A 21,912-nucleotide genomic window follows, 5' to 3' on the forward strand; every position below is an offset into this window, starting at 1 on the left:
ACAGGACGTCTTAAGCCGCACTCCATTGAACTTGCATTGAACAGATCAGAACACAGTCCAAACAGAATTGTACAAAGGGATCATAGATATGTAGGGTGGAGGCTCTCTGGAGCATCGATCATCATCATCATTTATTTATATAGCACCACTAATTCCGCAGCGCTGTACAGAGAACTCACATCAGTCCCTGCCCCATTCGGGCTTAGTCTAAATCCCCTACACACACACAGACAGAGAGAGAGAGAGAGAGAGAGACTAGGGTCAATTTGATAGCAGCTAATTAGCCTACCAGTATGGTTTTGGAGTGTGGGAGGAAACCGGAGCACCTGGAGGAAACCCACGCAAACACAGGGAGAACATACAAACTCCACACAAATAAGGCCATGGTCGGGAATTGAACTCATGACCCCAGTGCTGTGAGGCATTCTGTTACTCTGCCTAAAAAAGGAAAAGCTATACATTAAGAGACTTGATTAACTGGAGTGTACAGCACAACATTCAACCGGAGCACCTAGAGGAAACATGGGGAGAACATACAAACTCCACACAGATAAGGCCATGGTCGGGAATTGAACTCTTGACCCCAGCGCTGTGAGGCAGAAGTGCTAACCACTGAGCCACCGTGCTGCCACGATGTAAAATGATGGCGTCTGCTCTATCGACCCATCGGTGCTCTGAGTGGCCCGGTCAATGGTCCTTGACATGTATGATCGCTTTATAAAGTGCCGTTTAAGCTGCATTTCGGAGGTCACCCATGTGAAGGCATCCAATCAGATTGGAAGCCATCCTCTCAGGAGTAGACTACAGAGGAGAGTGTTGTCATTTCGGTTGTATCACGCCTGCCTCATATCTGTGGCCTTCTCATGAATACTAGTCCCGCCCAGAAAATGGCCTCCATTGTGTGCAGGTGGCTGGTAGACTGAGAAGGAAAAGGCCCAGAACAGTGTACGATGCACTAAACACAGTCACACTTGTTGGCACAAATCCGCATCGCATCACTAAACAAACCCATTACTACCCCTCCAATCTCCTCCAGGAGCAGCACATGGGCGATATAATTACTATTGACAGCTGAGATGGAAAGACAATAAAAACAAAGCTGTTTGCCGGCCACCAGATTTTAATTACGTGTCATAAACTGCGCAGAAATGTCAACAAGGGGTCAGAGGGCGCTCAATGCTAATGAGGAGAGGCAGCACGCTACAAGGGGCGGCACTAGCTGCGCTGATTAGCATTGTTCTGGTCTCAGGATGGCGAGGGTTAAACTGAATGCTGACACACAAGCCCCAGAGGACTTTTTATCCTAAGTCCAGGCTGTAAGAATCTCAGTCTCTCTTCAGTGATTTCCAAACAAATCAGAGTCTCATTTAAAGTGAATTTTTACACTGTGATTTTGTTTTTTTTAAGCACATTGTTGTTTAGTTGTCTCTATGTTTCCTTCTCCTAATAACGCTTTGTCCTCTGCAGAAAATATCCCTCCTGGAAGCGTCAATCATCCTCCCGGCTCTGGTTAAATGTAGGATTATCCCTAAAACAATTTTGTTTTGTAACAATAACATTTCCTGGAGAATTACTAATTACTGTGATCAATATCCAAAATGAATCATGTTTTTTTTGCAAGAAAATCATTCTAAATTCAGTTTCATTTTTGAATCTGAAGCTGATACATTTAATGCTAATTTATCTGTGAATGTAGCAAACGTCGTCTTGTCTTTTTAATCCTAAAGCCGTTCTGCAAATTGCTACATGCTTAATAAATCCTGAATAATAAAAGCCTAAAGCAAAACCTTCTCATCGGATCTATGGCGACTCGGCTGGAAACAAGGGAGATGCTCAGGGAGGGGGTGGAACTTAACCCTTAAAATATCCTTTCCATGAAGTTTTATTGGCCGATATGCGATTATCACTACTGAAGTCGTCTGTTTTATAGCTGTAACCCTAGCAACCAATGACATTTACTTTTATTGAACTGATTAAAGCTAATTTCTGATTGGATACTAAGTATTACAATGCAATGAGGCTAATTTAAAGTGTTCCTGTCACGGTGCACAGTCGAGGCTGACATTTTGTGGGTTAAACCAATACTTAGCTTATCAATTTACTCGGATAATTGGATTTACAATTCTTACTCAAGCCTTACTAATTACCAAAGACCTAGGAGACACTACAACGATACAATTATTGGGGTTGGGAGATTCACAACAAACATGTGTGATCAGATGAATGGAAATTGTATTTTCCTCCAAAGTAGTGTAAGCCGCTCCAACGCCTCCAATCACAGTCACACTGTCCCCTCACGAAACTCACTGAGGATCCTTTATGCTCCGACCTCCCCCATACCTGAGTCCCTACTCTGTGAGGGGTATATTCTCCTCCTCCTCCTCATCATCTATTTATATAGCGCCACTAATTCCGCAGCGCTGTACAGAGAACCCACTCACATCAGTCCCTGCCCCATTGGAGCTCACAGTCTAAATTCCCTAATATAGACACACACTCACATACAGACACAGACAGGGAGAAAAACAGAGAGGGAGAGACTAGGGTCAATTTTGATAGCAGCCAATTATGTTTTTGGAGTGTGGGAGGAAACCGAATCACCCGGACGAAGCCCACACAAACACGGGGAGAACATACAAACTCCTCACAGATAAGGCCATGGTCGGGAATTGAACTCATGACCCCAGTGCTGTAAGACAGAAGTGCTAACCACTGAGCCACCGTGCTGCCCATAAAGGATTTACATTGTGTAGGTATAAATGTCTGTGGAATTATCTATAGCAGGCACAGGGGCAGGCTGGGGTTTGGGGGGCACAGACCATAGTGGACAACCTTGGGCTGGGTCACTGGGCCACCTACATTTTTTTTACTTTAAAATGTTCGTAATAGGCTGCTGAGCCGAGTCTCACCCCCCCGGGGTGAAATTTTCCATCCAGCCCCTGAGCATGCATAGGCCAGCTGTTGTGGAACTACAAATCCCAGTATGCCACATGTATGGTATATCTGTAGTACAATCTGCAAGGACTGTATCACAGCTAAGGAGAGCATGGCAGTTATTACATTAACTACAAGAATATAGAGGAAGTTGGAAGAGAAAAGATCCAGACGGGATTTATCCATCAATATCGCCGCCTTCGCCCGTCTCTGCACCTGCTCCTCCTCTGGCAACGCTGACTGAAGATTTACTTGGGGCAGCTGAGAGATACTGCGATCCCAACACACTGGAGGTGTCTCAGTTACCCGGGCTGAAAGCTTCTCACCCTCACAATCCCCCGGGAGTGCCACGCAGAGACCGGAGACTTCCAGACAACAGCTGTCGGGTGTCTATTTACCTGGTGATGTGGGAGTGTGGACGCTGCAAGAGACCACACAGCTCACACTCCAAAAACTGGGGAGCAGTAATGATTACTGATAGCCGTGTTTGTGGGAAACTACCCACAGATCTGTAACGTAGTCCTGTTCCCACGGCGCGGGTAGGGATTTCTGTTGACCTTATAAATAAATAATAATGTTCCTGGTTTACAGCACTTTACACTCAGTATTTCACAGGTCTCGGAGAACAGCCACCAGACGAGTCACCTAAAGCATTAGTACAAGGAGTACACTGGACTCAGAGGTTATCTATGGTAGAAGTTTATAGAGCGTTACCAACAAATATCTAACTACATATTTAATATGAATGATGCGCTTACTATGTGCTTCCTGCCGAGAACCAGCTGTAATCCCAAAAAGTTCATAGAATACATATAAAATGTTTGCCGCACTGTACAATGCTTAACAATGTCTGATGTAACAGCCCTTACGTACGTACCCTTCATCTATTCAGCAACTGGACCTCTATATAATGTATAGTGTTTTACCAATTAATATGATGTCTCTTTAAAAACAATGAAAAACATTATGCACGTGAATTCGTGTTGCTTTTTGACAACGCATCTCGGAGGTCCGAGACTGTGGGACAGATTTACTAAAGGGCAGTTTGGTGAAACCACCAGATTTCGTCGCTTTTTCTGGTGGTTTTAAAACCACCGGATTTACTAACGCCCAAACCACCATTAAAAACGGACAGAATTGACATTTTTCAAAACCCCCACTTTACAAATCGCCATCCAGATTTTAACAAACCACTGGATTTATTAAGCTGGTGTTTACAAAACCGCCCAAAATGAAAGGTGGTTGTGAGTTTGGAGATTGCTCAAACTGCTGCTGCCATTCAGAACATAAGAGAAAGCACCTCTGACATTTACATTATTTGGGCAATAGTTATTCATTGATTAAGGGGCAAAATGAATTTAATAACTTATGGGGGAATTTTTTTTTTGTTATATTTTTTGAAGGGGACACTATTATAGCATTATATTATGTGGGTAATGTGAATATATAATATTATTAACTGATTTTTAATGGTGGATATAATTATGCACAATTTAGCATTACATAGTGCCCGAATAATATAATAATTAAATAATTTTGTCCCCTTAATATAATTAAAAAAAAATTCCCCCATAAGTTACATTAATTTACCCCTTTAATCAATAAATAATGATTGCTAACATAATATAAATGTCAATGGTGCTTTCTCTTTTGTTCTGAAAGGCAAAATAGCTCAAACAGAAGCAGGTATGAAAACTGTCCTGTCCTGTCTTTTGGATGACGGTTTTGATGGCGGTTTAGCTTTCTCCATCCGCCACACATCACCATCCATTTTAAATTGAAGCCTCAAACTGCCCTATAGTAAATGCGGCGGTTTGTACCACTAAACCTCCGTCAATGTGTGGCGGTTTCAAACCGCTACCAAACTCGATTCTTAGTAAATCCAGCCCTGTGAGTCTCTCGCTCTTGTGAAACTACAAGTTCTGACTGGCAGAGCGATTTCAATGGGCAGTATGCACCCTCCCCAAATCCTCCACCAGCCCCTGCACCAGACAGCCTGCTTTCCACTGGGACTGGTATTCAGCATGGCAGGGGGCACAGTATTCATGGTCTCACTGTTATAGTGGGAACCAGTCCAGACTGCGAAGTACTGGGGCGTGTTGTCTGTGTTTTATTATGGTTTGTATATTGCACAGTGCAGCATCTGTGGTCTGAGTACAGGTAACTGTCAATCACCTGCAGGTCACTGCTATTCAGCTGCTAACATGTTATTTCTGCAGGTGACTGACAGTTACCTCCTCTCACACCATAGATGCCATGATTCATATAAGCGAGACACAAACTTAATACTTTGACTCACAAAGCACAAGTGCACTAATACTTTTAAATCATCTGCGCAGCACAGTTCTGTCACAGCGCCTTCTGGAGGCAAAACAATGTATTGCAAGGAATTTATATATTATGTTTTGAGGAACACAGTTGACATGTTTGCTTGAAGTCTGTGTGTATTGCATGGGTGAATTTGTCATGGGGGTAAATGTTAGTTTCAGGCTCAATAAAGCGGCTAAGCTTGGAGACACTAAGGGCCATGCTTGGAGACATATACATAGTTACAAGGAGATCACACAAACTCTATTACAATGCTTCTATTTGGCAAGGCATGCTGGGAATTGTAGTTCTACAGTAGCTAGAGGACACAGGATCCCAGTGTTGTGCCCAATCTGATCCCCATCTTTGTACCAGGCTCAGGTGTCAATACACAGACGTACCTCTATCACAATGCTCTATTGTCAGTGAGATGTGAATACTGCAGTGTTGTAGAATGGATACAACGTCTGACACACTACAATCACTTCTCTGCTATCAGCTCATTATAACTGGCTGTGCGGCCAGTACTGCTATTCTTCAGTGCACCCATTCTCTGCCCTCCGCTCCGCAGCAGCTGAGCATCGCTCCAGTTAATTTGGATGTACAGTGTATGCACAGGAATGCAGACTGCGCAGAATGAAATGTGTCAAGGTTATTTTGCCAATTACCGGGGTTTGTTAGTGAGATACAGACAATTAACCAGCAGCCTCATGCACATGATTCTCAGCTATTTATGATCTCTTTGCTCAACTAAATAGAGGTGTTTTCCCCTCTGTAACAAACAGAAAACATCGCTGCTTCTAGCTCTGAACAAACACTATTAACATCAAGGGCATTGTGTCAGTTTAGTGTCAGCATCAATTTACCAACTGAGCAACTTAAGTGCTCATTACTCTCCCAGCATTATACAGCAGGCAGCCCGGAGAGTATCTAGAACGTTCTGTACCACACTAAACACCAGGCAGCCCGTAGAGGATCTAGAACGTTCTGTACCGCATTATACAACAGGCAGCCCGGAGAGGCTCTAGAACATTTTGTGCCGCGTTATACAGCCCGGAGAGGATCTAGAACGTTCTGTGCCACGTTATACAGCCCGGAGAGGATCTAGAACGTTCTGTGCCACGTTATACAACCCGGAGAGGATCTAGAACGTTCTGTACCGCATTATACAGCAGGAAGCCCGGAGAGGATCTAGAACGTTCTGTGCCACGTTATACAGCAGGCAGCCCGGAGAGGATCTAGAACGTTCTGTACTGCATTATACAGCAGGCAGCCCGGAGAGGATCTAGAACGTTCTGTGCCACGTTATACAGCAGGCAGCCCGGAGAGGATCTAGAACGTTCTGTACTGCATTATACAGCAAGCAGCCCGGAGAGGATCTAGAACGTTCTGTGCCGCGTTATACAGCAAGCAGCCCAGAGAGGATCTAGATATTGGTTTCCTGTCACCATACTACCTTTGCAGAGTCTCTGAAGTATCATTGTATTGGGAACACTCCCCAAATTGCTCCATCTAGAAAACTAGAACCTCCCCCAAGGTTTTTCTCTAGAAGTACAGTGATAATTTTGATCTTCCGGGTTCTGCTGTCATTTATTGGACATTAGGCTCCAATCATAGAAATTGCTTATTTCACAAAGGCTTCTTTTCAGTTACACATTATTTATACACAAAGGGCCTCATTACAGATAGGAGCACATTGAGCTTAATTGTGCAAATGCAGAGAACATCCTGGCTGCTCTTACGTGTAGCAAACACACGGGGCAGCTTTATATTTACACCGTGATTTACAGTGTAAATCACGATACTCCCCCCCCCTCATTCCGGGCCTGATTCATGTTCAGAAGTAAGTCCATTGTGCACATTAATTTGGATGAATACGCTCTGTGCTTGCTCCAAAACTAAACCTATGCAATTCATGCCCGACACAGCTGACACTTGCGACAGCTTACGACTCAAAGGGCGGAGCGCGGTTGGAAAAGGGCAGATGATGTAGGCAATGTACAGTTAGTGGGTGCTGGGGACATGATTTATCTTTATAGTGTCACGAGCCGCGGCGCTTTGAGGCATCGCTGCGACTCGCTTCTGTCTGTGCCCCGGTGTTCCGGCCAAGGCAACGGTCGGGACGCTCTCTGCTGTAGCGCCGCGTCATGGCGTCCAGTACAGCCGGGCGCACGCGCAATACAATAACTTAGTGCCCAGCTGGGCTGTCCTTCCCTCTGATACTAGGGATTATTCTATTGGGCCACATCACATATATAAGGCAGGAAGGGGCAAGACCCCCTGCCAGTTATAGTTCCTGCTTTGCTGCGTACTAGCCTGCTGTATTCCGTGCTCTCTGTTATCCATTGAATTTTTATTATGGTTGCCGACCCTTGCCTGGATATCTGACTACGTTTGATCGCCTGTGCCCCCTGATCTTTTGCCTGGACTCTTACGCTGCTGTTTTGCCTGTGACCTCTGACTTCGGTTTGTTTGCTGGATACGCTGTCTGCTGCCGGCCCTCGACCCTTGCCTGGACTTCACTCTGCTTTCCTGGGTTCTCCCCAGCCCGTGCACATTTCACGACCCTCAGTTAGTCTGCGGCCAAGTCTGTCCCCACCACTAGGGGCAACAGTGTACATCAGAGCAGACTCCAGGTTTTGCTGTACCGTTTGGAGGGGTTCCTAACATATAGCACCAACATATTCCGTAGCGCTTTACAATTGGGGACAAACACAGTAAACTAATAAACAAACTGGGTAAAACAGACAAAGAGGTGAGAGGGCCCTGCTCACAAGCTTACAATCTATGGGACAATGGAAGTTTGATACATGAGGTTAAGTGTACATTTTGCATTTCGGCCCAGCCAGACTGCAAAGGTAAAAGTGACTCATAAGCTAAATGATCCTGTCACACAACAATGTTGGTCAAGGGGTAGTTGTCATGTGTGAAATTGTGTAACGGTAGTGAGGTTAAGATGGAGGTTGAGGAATATTATAAGCTTGTCTGAAGAGGTGGGTTTTCAGAGAACACTTGAAAGTTTGTAGACCAGAGGAAAGTCTATTGTGCGAGGGAGAGAATTACATAGAGTGGGTGCAGCCCGAAAAAAAGTCCTGTAACCGGTAATGGGAGGATGTAATGAGGGTGGATGAGAGACGCAGATCTTGTGCAGAACAGAGTTGTCGAGTTGGGAGATATTAAGTCCTGGATTACTCTAAAGTACATATTTTTTATCTGTATTATTTGCGCCAGCTACAGGGCAGGTGTAAGTACCGACTGATAGTGATGACCGTCATCGTCCTTGTATTACAGACTACACGTATGTGTGCCACTAGATAGCACAGAACACGTGTATGCAAGGAAGAGAGTATATATAAATACATTGTATGTACAGTACACGTTATGAACATCCTGATTTATGTATGTAAAGTAAAAAAAAAAACTTTTTTTAAAAAACACATAATTTTATTAATGATTTTAGTATTATTTATAGTTGTTTACTTATTTTACAGGACATTATTTTTTGCTCTGATGCTACTTGATATTACACATATGCCTGGGCGTACATATAACAAGTAATGAATAGACAGTGTAGACAGGGCGTACTTATACCCAGATTCCAAATGTATCTCGAATTTGAATACGGGCGGAAAAATGCTCCAGTTCCGCGTCCTTCTGTTGTACATGAATCAGCCCCTCTATGAGCAGATTTTACATTTCACTGTATTTAGTCCTAACTGTAATGAGGACCCAGAAGGAGCCATAGGAGAAATGTGCCCCAACCCCATCACCAAATCCCTCCTAGATACCACATCTGTGCTGCCCCTGCTGCCGGCACACATGGAAACAATCTGCACTACTGACACTACAGCCGTTAACAGACTGATAACGTAGACGTGTAGCGTGTACATGAATCATATTAGAGTTCTACGGATACCATTTATTAAGTTAATGTTGGGAGGAAGTTTTGGGGTGTAACCGGCCGCTGCTGTTATCACCCCGAGCTGCAGAAACCTCGGTGGAAAATGGAGACGTTGCGTTTCTAAGCAAAGAAAGAAATTAGCTTCTCTAAATCAGTTTTGCAGAGTAATATAATCCCACAAACTCGGAATATAATTGGTCTGCGTGTGGAGAGGTGCAGGAGCACAGGAATTAATAGAAAATAATAAATGTGAACATTTGATCGTGTCTGGAAATACTGGAACATTTAGCTACCAGCAGATAAGACACTAACATGTTTATCTTCATTAAATCTCAAATCAAATAATCACCTGAGAAAAATAAACTTTGTGCTGGGAGATTCTAAGTTCTGTAAGATATCATTATATCACTATGTATCTGTCAGGGGGTAGAGAGAACAGAGCAATGTTCTGCAGATCCCTAGAGAGGTCAGTAATGTAATAATCTGCAGAATATATCACTATGTATCTGTCAGGGGATAGAGGGAACAGAGCAATGTTCTGCAGACCTGTACAGAGGTCAGTAATGTAATAATCTGCAGAATATATCACTATGTATCTGTCAGGGGATAGAGGGAACAGAGCAATGTTCTGCAGATCTGTACAGAGGTCAGTAGAATAGACTGTTGGGATAACTCAGTGAAATTGAAGTATATTTATGAGAAGGGAGACGTGAGCTGTAATTAGGAGTCAGTATGGATTGTGTTCAAAGAATAATATACACAGGTTGTCAATAACTGTAATCAATCTTCTATAATAAGCTCCATCTCAGGATGGGACCATCCAGTTCACAGAATGAAGACTCACAGCAAACGGACCGCACCATTCTCCACTGGGATATCTTGGAACCACGTGTACCAGCGTGATGGACATGTTGGTACTTGTAGTTCTACAGCAGCTGCAGAACAAGACGTCACCTAACTCTGCTCTATATATACCATGTACCTTAATAACTTCTCAATATTGTTAACCCACATCACACTTGAACACTCTCCCGATTTGGGGTAAGTCTCATTCCCTCAAACTTGCAGGACGGGGAATCAATGATGTGATCCATCTAATTCTGGCCCATTTGCTTCATATTACCACAGGGTGAGTGGGGGGTGGGGTGGAATTAGGACCCAAATGACACTCTTGTAACTCACCCCCTGTAGTTGCCACATAATGTAACACAGGCTCACCAGAGATGTAAAGAATACTGATTTATTGAAGGGTAAAGGTTCAGTATAATGTTATCTGTGATATAACGTCCTGTTTATACCGTTTGGAATAAAATAATCAGACATCTGAGTTGTGAAGCCAATTAGAGGGTCCGAGAGGATCCCCGACACATGTGAGCCCCCCACATGGAGATTACATGAGCTATCAGGGGTCTGTTCTATGCTGACACTGTGATTCCTTCTCAGTCACTGTCAGGGATGATAGTTTGTGGTGCAGTAACGGCGGAGTGAGGAGAACCCGGAGCAGCCGCTGTAATGAATAAAAGTAATTTCACCCTCAGGGAGAGAAAACATAAAACGTTTCCTCATCGCCCAAAGATCCAGGAACTTATCCCTGTTGTGTAGAAACAAATACAGACGTTGCGGCTGGTAATATAGGGGCACATTTATCAACAGCTGCATAAAATAAAAATAGTTTTCAATCCTTATCACATTGATGGGGATTGAACTATTTCTCATATTTATTAAAAAATCTCCACAGGAACCGCAGTCACGGAAAACTGCTGTTCCTGTGAAGTTAATAACTTACCTTATCACTACCTCTTCGTCCCCGACGCTGCTGTGCGGTCCGAAGAAGCCTTGTGCGCATGATCCGCCTATTGCAGAGAGCGGAGTGTGAGAGGGAGGGATCGTGTGATCCCTCCACACATGCGCTGTGTGACAGGGAGGGATCGTGTGATCCCTCCACACATGCGGTGTAAAGCTCTGCTCTAAGGAGCAGAGCTGAACAGTGCTGAAAAATAGCAGAAACGGTCATGTACGTCAGCCTGAGCTGTACATTACCATATGTGTAAAACCATTTCCATTCATTGGGCAGCACGGTGGCTCAGGAGTTAGCACTTCTGCCTCACAGCGCTGGGGTTATAAGTTCAATTCTCGACCATGCCTTTATCTGTGTGGAGTTTGTATGTTCTCCCCGTGTTTGCGTAGGTTTCCTCCGGGTGCTCCGGTTTCCTCCCACACTCCAAAAACATACTAGTAGGTTAATTGGCTGCTATCAAAATTGACCCTGGTCTCTGTCTCTGTCAGTGTGTGTGTTTTTTAGGGAATTTAGACTGTAAGCTCCAATGGGGCAGGGACTGATGTGAGAGAGTTCTCTGTACAGCGCTGCAGAATCAGTGGCGCTATATAAATAAATGGTGATGATGATGATTGTTAAATTGCGGTACATAGCAGTCCCTATAGAAATCTATGGGGACTGCTATGTATTACGGAAAAAAGTGCAAAGATGCACTGTTAATAGATGAGGCAAATACATAAATTTGGCAACTATTCCCCGAAAACATCCCCACTATCACCCCCCAACCCCCCCATCTCTACCACACACATACAGAATATCTGAGAATTACACCCAGCATACAGAGCGAGCAGTGATACTGTGCACTTATCCATACATACAGAATATCAGATAATTACACCCAGCATAGAGAGAGAAGTGATACTGTGCACTCATCCATACATACAGAATATCAGAGAATTACACACAGAATAATGGCATGGTGTAGTGTCCATACAAACATACATGTTGAAAACAGATACTAATAATGAGAGAGAGAGATGCTTTGTATCCAGCCTCTGCATAAATCTTCCTTATTTCATCCTCATCTGTGTTCCGCACCCAGTGCTGCGCTGGAGACACAGATCATGATTTTAACATGTATGTTTGTATGACATGTGTATGACTTGTCCATCTCTCTGTTCACCTAGACGCACGTCTAGTTCACAGAGGCGTCTTCCGATAGCAGGCGGCACCGTCACATGTGCAGAGCGACCTCTATACGCACCGTGCAAAACCAACGCAACATCAAAGTGCAGCAGATCTCGTGCGCAGCGTAACTGAGATACATGGTGAGAAATCACCAACTAATACACATGAGAGATGCTTCTCTGTATAATAATCCTCAACCACCCTCTTACCCTCCCTAGGTTACCCTATTACCACCCTCTTACCCTCCCTAGGTTACCTTATTACCACCCTCTTACCCTCCCTAGGTAACCTTATTACCACCCTCTTACCCTCCCTAGGTTACCCTATTACCACCCTCTTACCCTCCCTAGGTTACCCTATTACCACCCTCTTACCCTCCCTAGGTTACCTTATTACCACCCTCTTGCCCTCCCTAGGTTACCTTATTACCACCCTCTTACCCTCCCTAGGTTACCCTATTACCACCCTCTTACCCTCCCTAGGTTACCCTATTACCACCCTCTTACCCTCCCTAGGTTACCTTATTACCACCCTCTTACCCTCCCTAGGTTACCTTATTACCACCCTCTTACCCTCCCTAGGTTACCCTATTACCACCCTCTTACCCTCCCTAGGTTACCTTATTACCACCCTCTTACCCTCCCTAGGTTACCCTATTACCACCCTCTTACCCTCCCTAGGTTACCCTATTACCACCCTCTTACCCTCCCTAGGTTACCTTATTACCACCCTCTTACCCTCCCTAGGTTACCTTATTACCACCCTCTTACCCTCCCTAGGTTACCCTATTACCACCCTCTTACCCTCCCTAGGTTACCTTATTACCACCCTCTTACCCTCCCTAGGTTACCTTATTACCACCCTCTTACCCTCCCTAGGTTACCCTATTACCACCCTCTTACCCTCCCTAGGTAACCTAATTACCACCCTCTTACCCTCCCTAGGTTACCCTATTACCACCCTCTTACCCTCCCTAGGTTACCCTATTACCACCCTCTTACCCTCCCTAGGTAACCTAATTACCACCCTCTTACCCTCCCTAGGTTACCCTATTACCACCCTCTTACCCTCCCTAGGTTACCTTATTACCACCCTCTTACCCTCCCTAGGTTACCTTATTACCACCCTCTTACCCTTCCTAGGTTACCTTATTACCACCCTCTTACCCTCCCTAGGTTACCCTATTACCACCCTCTTACCCTCCCTAGGTTACCTTATTACCACCCTCTTACCCTCCCTAGGTTACCTTATTACCACCCTCTTACCCTTCCTAGGTTACCTTATTACCACCCTCTTGCCCTCCCTAGGTTACCTTATTACCACCCTCTTGCCCTCCCTAGGTTACCCTATTACCACCCTCTTACCCTCCCTAGGTTACCTTATTACCACCCTCTTACCCTTCCTAGGTTACCTTATTACCACCCTCCCTAGGTTACCTTATTACCACCCTCTTACCCTTCCTAGGTTACCTTATTACCACCCTCTTGCCCTTCCTAGGTTACCTTATTACCACCCTCTTGCCCTCCCTAGGTTACCCTATTACCACCCTCTTACCCTCCCTAGGTTACCCTATTACCACCCTCTTACCCTCCCTAGGTTACCTTATTACCACCCTCTACACAGCTAACACAAGACAACAACCCTCTGACAAACATTGCTGTGTGACTGATCACACAGGCAACACAATACTTTTTACCTTTGCATTCTAGCTGGACCAATGTACAATATGATGCAGCAGGTGCCCTTGTGTATCAAACCATTGTCCCATAGATTGTAAGCTGTGAGCAGGGCCCTCTTACCTCTCTGTCTGTATTACCCAGTATCAGATGTGATATAACAACACCAGCATGGCTATTATAACCCTCTCCATTACCATAACTGTATTACCTCCCATGTTTATAGATTCAATGACCCATAACAATTTTCAATCTTCCCCAGAGCTCAGAACGTCCTCTGGGATCCTTAAACTGACAAAGTCCCTGAGACGGGGGCTGCTTCAGTCAGAGGGAGGAGTCTGATTATTACACCTGAAGCTGCAGGAGAGGCGTCTTATGCTCAGTATACACAGAGGGTGCACAGACTTAAATCAGTAGGACAAAAATCAAAGTGGGTGATATAAACTGGTGCACAAATACACAGGACAATGAAGGGCTGTAACCCATAGCAACAAATCAATTTGTATCTTTTTCATACTCTTTTGAATGCAATGGGTGACAGCACCTTTTTGCACCAGTTTTTATAAACAATTCATCAAAATATCCACATCAAAGTGAAATGAGTCCTCTCTGAGATCTTTAATGGAAAGAGTGCTGCTTTCTATAGAACTTACACGTACATTCCCCGGGTGACGTTATCATGATTCTCAAAACATGACCACAGACAGGGATACTATTTCTGTCCTGAAATTATTCAATAATTACTCATACAGTAATAAACATGACACCAAGCAGTGGAGAGAAAATGGCCCACCATGCCCAGTGTACCACACTGCTTAATCCACAACCCAAGGGTCACACTAACAGTGCTCATCAACCAGCCGCCTGACACCCCCTATCCTTGTGACAAGAATTATACTGGGGTACAGTAACCCAAACCATGAGCCAATCATGGGGTTATATATAACCTTACAGCTCCACTTCTATCGGGGACAACCAATATGCCCCCTACCCTTAACCTCCACAAGAGGGCAATTATACACCTACAATTGTCCTCTGCTCCCAATCCACTCTATGGCCCTCTCCACCGCTTCTTGTAAGTGTATATTAAATATTACTAAGCCAATGTCCAATAACTGCACTCCATCTGCCATGTACAACCCAGGTGTTCAGTCCTCTAATTACCAAAGTCTGGTGGTTAAAGTCCCCATCACACTCATCATCATTTATTTATATAGCACCAGCATATTCCGTAGAGCTTTACAATTGGGGTCAAACACAGTAATAAACAATACTGGGTAATACAGAGAGGTAAGAAGGTCCTGGGCACCTTCATCTGTCATAACCTTCGGCTGATAAGATCATGACACTGCACACTCCATAGAGATCTATGGACACTGCCGGTCCTGAGTACACTGCAGAATCTGTCCACCATCGTTCCAATGTTTATAGAGATTTTTAGTCCAGTTATAAGGTCAAATCAAACGATACATTGTGCTGTGCTATGATAAAACATGATTGTGGGACCACAGTTAATGGTTTTTTGAGCATATCAATAAATACGTAGGTTTTAACATTATTCCCCTGTGCACCAGAATAGAATAACCACGACTGTTTCTCGGTATAACTAATATGTCTATTACGTGGTTAAGGATGGTAGTACCCCAATAACACTATTTATATGAATGAAATACATAGAAAATAAAGAAATAAGTGATAAGGGCTCCAACTAAGGTAATATAAAAATAAATAACACATTATGCTTTGCGGTTGGTAATTTTCTTTCTTTGCACTATGTAAAAAAGATTCACATTACAGTCAGGTCAGGATTCAAGATTTACCAATACATTGAAGTGTCAGGTCAGTACTGGTGAGAGTATGGTACTGTACCAAGGTTCTCAGTCCACAGTAACCAGGACTCTACCTGGGAGTACTACACAGGACCATGTTAATCTGTGGGAGGAGGGCCACTGTGGCTCTTGGATCATAGTGGTCTACTCCCCCAGAATGTCGGGAGACTCCCAGGATATTGGGTAGGTTAAACTCCCGCATCTCTGTTGTTCCTTCCATACTACAAGAAATGGTCACTGCCCTTCATAAACGGGGGCAATGAGATTAGGTAATGTATTTCTGGAATAGATCTGTACTAAAAGAAATTGGTCTCCAGTACACAGATGCAATCATTACATAGGATAATTGGACAATGAGATTGTCCTGCACACAGAATATAAGTGTGTGTCTGTGTGTGTGTGTGTCTGTGTGTTTTAGTCTCTGTGGCTGTCTATCTGTGAGTGTGTCTGTGTGTCTCTGTATGTGTTTCTGTGTGAGTCTCTGTGCGTGTGTGTGTGTGTGCCTGTGTGTGTGTGTGTGTGTCTGTGCCTGTGTGTCTGTGCCTGTGTGTGTGTGTGTGTGTCTGTGCCTGTGTGTGTGTGCCTGTGTGTGTGTGTGTCTGTGCCTGTGTGTCTGTGCCTGTGTGTGTCTGTGCCTGTGTGTGTGTGTGCCTGTGTGTGTGTGTGTCTGTTTGTGTGTGTGTATGTCACAGTAATTTCAGTGCTGCGCTGCTTGGTTATCACTGGCGTTTTGCCGTAACGTTTACAGTAAAATAAAGATAATCTTTTCTTCAACCCTGTTACACATACAGATCCTGGTGGCGAGCCACCTATACACAAACTACACACAAAGCTATAGGTTCCAACTGGTGGTGCAGGACACTCTGCTGGGCGCTACTATGTAGTAGATACACCCACAGCTAGAGCTAGACACGCCCTTTGGACAGAGCAGGACACGCCCCCTTTGACAGTGCGCTGCGTCTAGGTGCTACTCGCACAATCTCACTGGAATCATTTTTAGTCAAGTATGTATCAGATAAGCCTTCATTTACAGTTTATCTGATATGTATTCCCTTATCTGCATCCTCTCAGCACAACTTTCCTATTCGAGAAACATCCATTCTTTTTATTTTAATATAAATACATGTTTATACATATCTCACAAGAATCTTTCTTTTGGACCCCCAATTCAATTTTATAGTTTATTACAGCTTACATCCTTTATATTAGGTTGTGTTAATGTTTTTGAGTGTTGTTAGCTGTATTTTATTGTAACGTGTAACCAAATGTATGCGGAGAGGGATGGGTAATTCTCTGATTCATTAACACAAAGTACATTTTTAAAAATTAAATCTTAAGTGTCCCTCAATAGTTGGGAGGTTTGGTTTATACGTCAGTTAAAAAAAACCCCATACATTAGGAACCATGGGCATTCACAAGAAAACCTCGCACAGCCACTATTAGAAATTTTTTGTCCTATTATTTGTTTTTAAAGCAATAACATGCAATGCCCAAAACACTGAAACATGTAAATGTTGTTGGGGCCTTTTAATTAGCAAATAATGGCTGCGAGGTCATATTAGGTCATAATGTATAGAACATCATTATGATGTCATGCTGCAAAATACTATATATTAGGCCCTCCAGGCTGTTACAAGTCTAAAACATCAAGGGCCAACTACCTGTTTACACAATGGTAAGTAAAGCTATGCAGAAATTACTAGCAATATAATTATTAATTATTAGAATAAACCTCTATCAACTGTATGTAGGATTGAAGCTGACATCTATGATAGTGTAACTTTTGTGCCAACGCGAGTATGATTAATGTACTGCTAGTAGAATGTTGCTGTTGGTACTGTAATGTTAAAGAGATAGAAGTTGTCCGAGGTGTCCTTAATTATAAATGTTATTACTGCCAGGGATAAATGTATTCCAGTGATATGCATACTGGTTACTATTACATACCATACATATTACATACTATTCACACATTGCAATGCCAAGATGTATTCATATGTATAATTTTACTATTTTTAGGACTTTGATGATCTTGATATAATTAATTTTGATGAATATGATTGGACCAAGAAGAATGGTAAGCATAGTGGTTAAAGTTCTGTAATTGTATTAAACCCTGAATTCTTCCCCTCTGGCATCTAAAAACTATATCAATGAACAGGGACAGACTTGAGCAGGAAAAATAATAATAATAATAAAAAAAAACATTCAGAAAAGGAATTTGTTAAATCTCCCCATCTAGGAAGCAGCCACAGCCCTGGGGGGCTCACTTCTACTGTAGCCCCCAGATAGACATATTCCTATATATTAGGCTAGTTGTGGGAGGATGTTTACATTGGAAGATCAGTCAAGTGTTGTATCAAGCTGTGCCCATGTGCATGCTGCCACTTGTAGTCCCACAAGTATGTACTTTAAATGGTGTATTCCATCTGAAAAAAGTTTCTGTTTCTGTTGAATCTCGGGCGAGTTTCTGTTCTAAACAGGCAATTGGAGATCTCAAGACACCAGTATGACTCTTATTTTGCATTTTATCTATAGAAAAACCTTCTGGGACCATAATGAGCTTCTGGAAAAAACTTTTCATGAAGAACGAGTATAAAGAAACACCGTACGAACGGCTAAAGGAGCCTCCAAAGTAAGTTAAAAATCTAGTACAAATGTACACACTTCCAAACCCTTTCCCAGTGTCTTCCCCTCACAGTATATATATGTATGCCCTGCTAAAATGTCTGTAATGTGCACATGGCTCCCTAGACCTTTGTCATTTACCAGGTTTCTCTTCATTTTGCAGGAAGAACTCCAAGAAAAAGAGGAGCAAGAGGCATGCTAAGTAACACCTAAGCATCAGAGAGCCGCCCGCCTTTGTAATCAGTGAAGTAATGCTGCGGAGAAAGTACCCACCTTGTTCAGGTGTAAGTACGGGCTAATCCCCATACTTGCACCTGAAGAAGGCAGGTACTCTCTCCGCAGCAACACCGCCCTTCACTCCACCAAAATTCACTCCACCAGGATGGGACCCCTACCGATACCAAAGTCGGTACGTACCAACAGCGTCACATACCAAAGGCGGCACGTACCAACAGCGTCACATACCAACGGCGGCACGTACCAAAGGCGGCACGTATCAACGGCGGCACGTATCATCATGAACCGTTAGACTCTGGATCCTACCCTACCTAACCGTGATATAACCACTGAGCCTCTGTGTCCTCCCCACCATCAAATAAAAGCAATTCCAATATGTGGGGCTGGTTCTTTAGATGGATGAGTGTAGTAGTGTAGTATACAACACATATTGTCCATGCTGATAGTGTGTCCGGGATGCAGTGTTATGGTGCTGTGTGTGTCTTTATATGACTCAGGTCTTGCAGGTGAGTGGGAGCTAGGTGGGAATGACTGAATATTAGAGATGAGCGCACTCGGATTTCTGAAATCTGAGCCCACCCGAACGTTGCCGATCCGAGTCGGATCCGAGACATATCCGGGTATTGGCGCCAAATTCAAATCTGAAACTGAGGCTCTGACTCATAATCCCGTTGTCGGATCTCGCGATACTCGGATCCTATAAATTCCCCGCTAGTCGCCGCCATCTTCACTCGGGCATTGATCAGGGTAGAGGGAGGGTGTGTTAGGTGGTCCTCTGTCCTGGTAGATCTCGTGCTGTGCTGTTTAGTTCTGTGCTGTGCTGTTTAGTTCTGTGCTGTGCTGTGCTGTGTTCTGCAGTATCAGTCCAGTGGTGCTGTGTGCTGTGCTCTGTCCTTCTGAGGTCAGTGGTGCTGCTGGGTCCTGTGCTGTGTCCTGTTCAGTCCAGTGGTGCTGTGTCCTGTTCAGTCCAGTGGTGCTGTGTCCTGTGCTCTGTGCTTCTAAGGGCATAGTTATTTCCCCAATATTCCCCTGTGTTTAAAAAAATAAAAAAAAGTTATTTAAAAAAATACCAAAAACTAATTTAATTTTTTTTAATTACCACAAAATTTGCACAACCAATCCTGCAGTATAAGCCCATTGGTACTGCAATATTACCAAGTTCACACATTCAGCAGTAAAAGTCCAGTGGTACTGCAATATTACATAGTTCACACATTCTGCAGTATCAGTCCAGTGGTGCTGTGTCCTGTGCTCTGTCCTGCTGAGTTCCGTAGTGCTGCTGGGTCCTGTGCCGTGTCCTGTTCAGTCCAGTGGTGCTGTGTCCTGTGCTCTGTGCTTCTAAGGGCATAGTTATTTCCCCATTATTCCCAAGTTTTTAAAAAAAAAAAAAAAAGTAAAAAAAAAAAAAAATTAAAAATTTTAAAAAAAAATATAATTATAACCAAATTTGCAAAACCAATCCAGCAGTATAAGTCCATTGGTACTGCAATATTACCAAGTTCACACATTCTGCAGTATCTTGTGCTACATATAATGGAGACCAAAAATTTGGAGGATAAAGTAGGGAAAGATCAAGACCCACTTCCTCCTAATGCTGAAGCTGCTGCCACTAGTCATGACATAGACGATGAAATGCCATCAACGTCGTCTTCCAAGCCCGATGCCCAATCTCGTAGTACCGGGCATGTAAAATCCAAAATGCCCAAGTTAAGAAAAAGTAGCAAAAAGAGAAACTTAAAATCATCTGAGGAGAAACGTAAAGTTGCCAATATGCCATTTACGACACGGAGTGGCAAGGAACGGCTTAGGCCCTGGCCCGTGTTCATGACTAGTGGTTCAGCTTCACCCACGGATCTTAGCCCTCCTCCTCCTCCCCCCCCCTACAAAAAATTGAAGAGAGTTATGCTGTCAGCAACAAAACAGCAAACAACTCTGCCTTCTAAAGAGAAATTATCACAAATCCCCAAGGCGAGTCCAAGGGTGTTGGTGGTTGTCAAGCCTGACCTTCCCATCACTGTACGGGAAGAGGTGGCTCGGGAGGAGGCTATTGATGATGTAGCTGGCGCTGTGGAGGAACTTGATGATGAGGATGGTGATGTGGTTATTGTAAATGAGGCACCAGGGGGGGAAACAGCTGATGTCCACTCCTCTACGCAGTCCAGGTACATTTATTGGTGCGAATCATACAAGTTGATGGTTTTCTTATTATATATATTGTGGTGACCCACTCCTCTACGCAGTCCAGATACATTTATTGGTGCGAATCATACAAGTTCAGGGTTTTTAATATATATTGTGGTGACCCACTCCTCTACGCAGTCCAGGTAAATTTTTTGGTGCGAATCATACAAGTTGATGGTTTTCTTATTATATATATTGTGGTGACCCACTCCTCTACGCAGTCCAGGTACATTTATTGGTGCGAATCATAAAAGTTCAGGGTTTTTAATATATATTGTGGTGACCCACTCCTCTACGCAGTCCAGGTACATTTATTGGTGCGAATCATACAAGTTGATGGTTTTCTTATTATATATATTGTGGTGACCCACTCCTCTACGCAGTCCAGATACATTTATTGGTGCGAATCATAAAAGTTCAGGGTTTTTAATATATATTGTGGTGACCCACTCCTCTACGCAGTCCAGGTACATTTATTGGTGCGAATCATACAAGTTCAGGGTTTTTAATATATATTGTGGTGACCCACTCCTCTACGCAGTCCAGGTACATTTATTGGTGCGAATCATACAAGTTCAGGGTTTTTAATATATATTGTGGTGACCCACTCCTCTACGCAGTCCAGGTACATTTATTGGTGTGAATCATACAAGTTGATGGTTTTCTTATTATATATATTGTGGTGACCCACTCCTCTACGCAGTCCAGAAAGATACCTCGTTGCAACGTTTTGGACTAATAACTATATTGTGAGGTGTTCAGAATACACTGTAAATTAGTGGAAATGCTTGTTATTGAATGTTATTGAGGTTACTAATAGCATAGGAGTGAAAATAAGCCCAAAAACTTGATTTTTAAACTTTTTATGTTTTTTCCAAAAAAAATCCGAATCCAAAACCTTAAATCCGAACCGAGACCTTTCGTCAAGTGTTTTACGAGACAAATCCGAACCCCAAAAATAATGAAAATCCGGATCCAAAACACAAAACACGAGACCTCAAAAGTCGCCGGTGCACATCCCTACTGAATATGCAGCAGCTGTGAGTGGACTTGTGGATGTGGAGGGATAAGAATGTGTGGGAAGTAATATACTGAGGGAACGGTCTTTAAAGTGTTTGTGTGTGTGGGGGGGGGGGAGGGGGTAATAGTATTAATGAGGGAAACACAAATTAAGAGGTGGCGCTGATGTGCCATTGAGAAACATTATTGGGGAAGTAACAGTAACAGGGGTGAATTGGGAACTGAAAGAGGCCC

At 43.5% G+C, this 21,912-nt stretch overlaps 1 protein-coding gene and 1 long non-coding RNA gene across 4 annotated transcripts in view; one reads left to right on the forward strand and one right to left on the reverse strand.

Moving 5' to 3' along the window:
• ATRNL1 (attractin like 1) overlaps window positions 1–21,912 on the reverse strand; it is a 489,225-nt gene that overhangs the window by 74,222 nt on the left and 393,091 nt on the right. The gene's annotated exons all lie outside the window — the stretch shown is intronic.
• Window positions 17,630–18,853, forward strand: LOC142160150 (uncharacterized). Its single transcript, XR_012693071.1, has 3 exons — window positions 17,630–17,689; window positions 18,151–18,247; window positions 18,404–18,853. It is a non-coding gene; the product is annotated as an uncharacterized LOC142160150 (long non-coding RNA).

This window comes from Mixophyes fleayi, chromosome 6 (assembly GCF_038048845.1).
Source record: "Mixophyes fleayi isolate aMixFle1 chromosome 6, aMixFle1.hap1, whole genome shotgun sequence".
In the NCBI taxonomy this organism is placed as follows: domain Eukaryota; kingdom Metazoa; phylum Chordata; class Amphibia; order Anura; family Limnodynastidae; genus Mixophyes; species Mixophyes fleayi.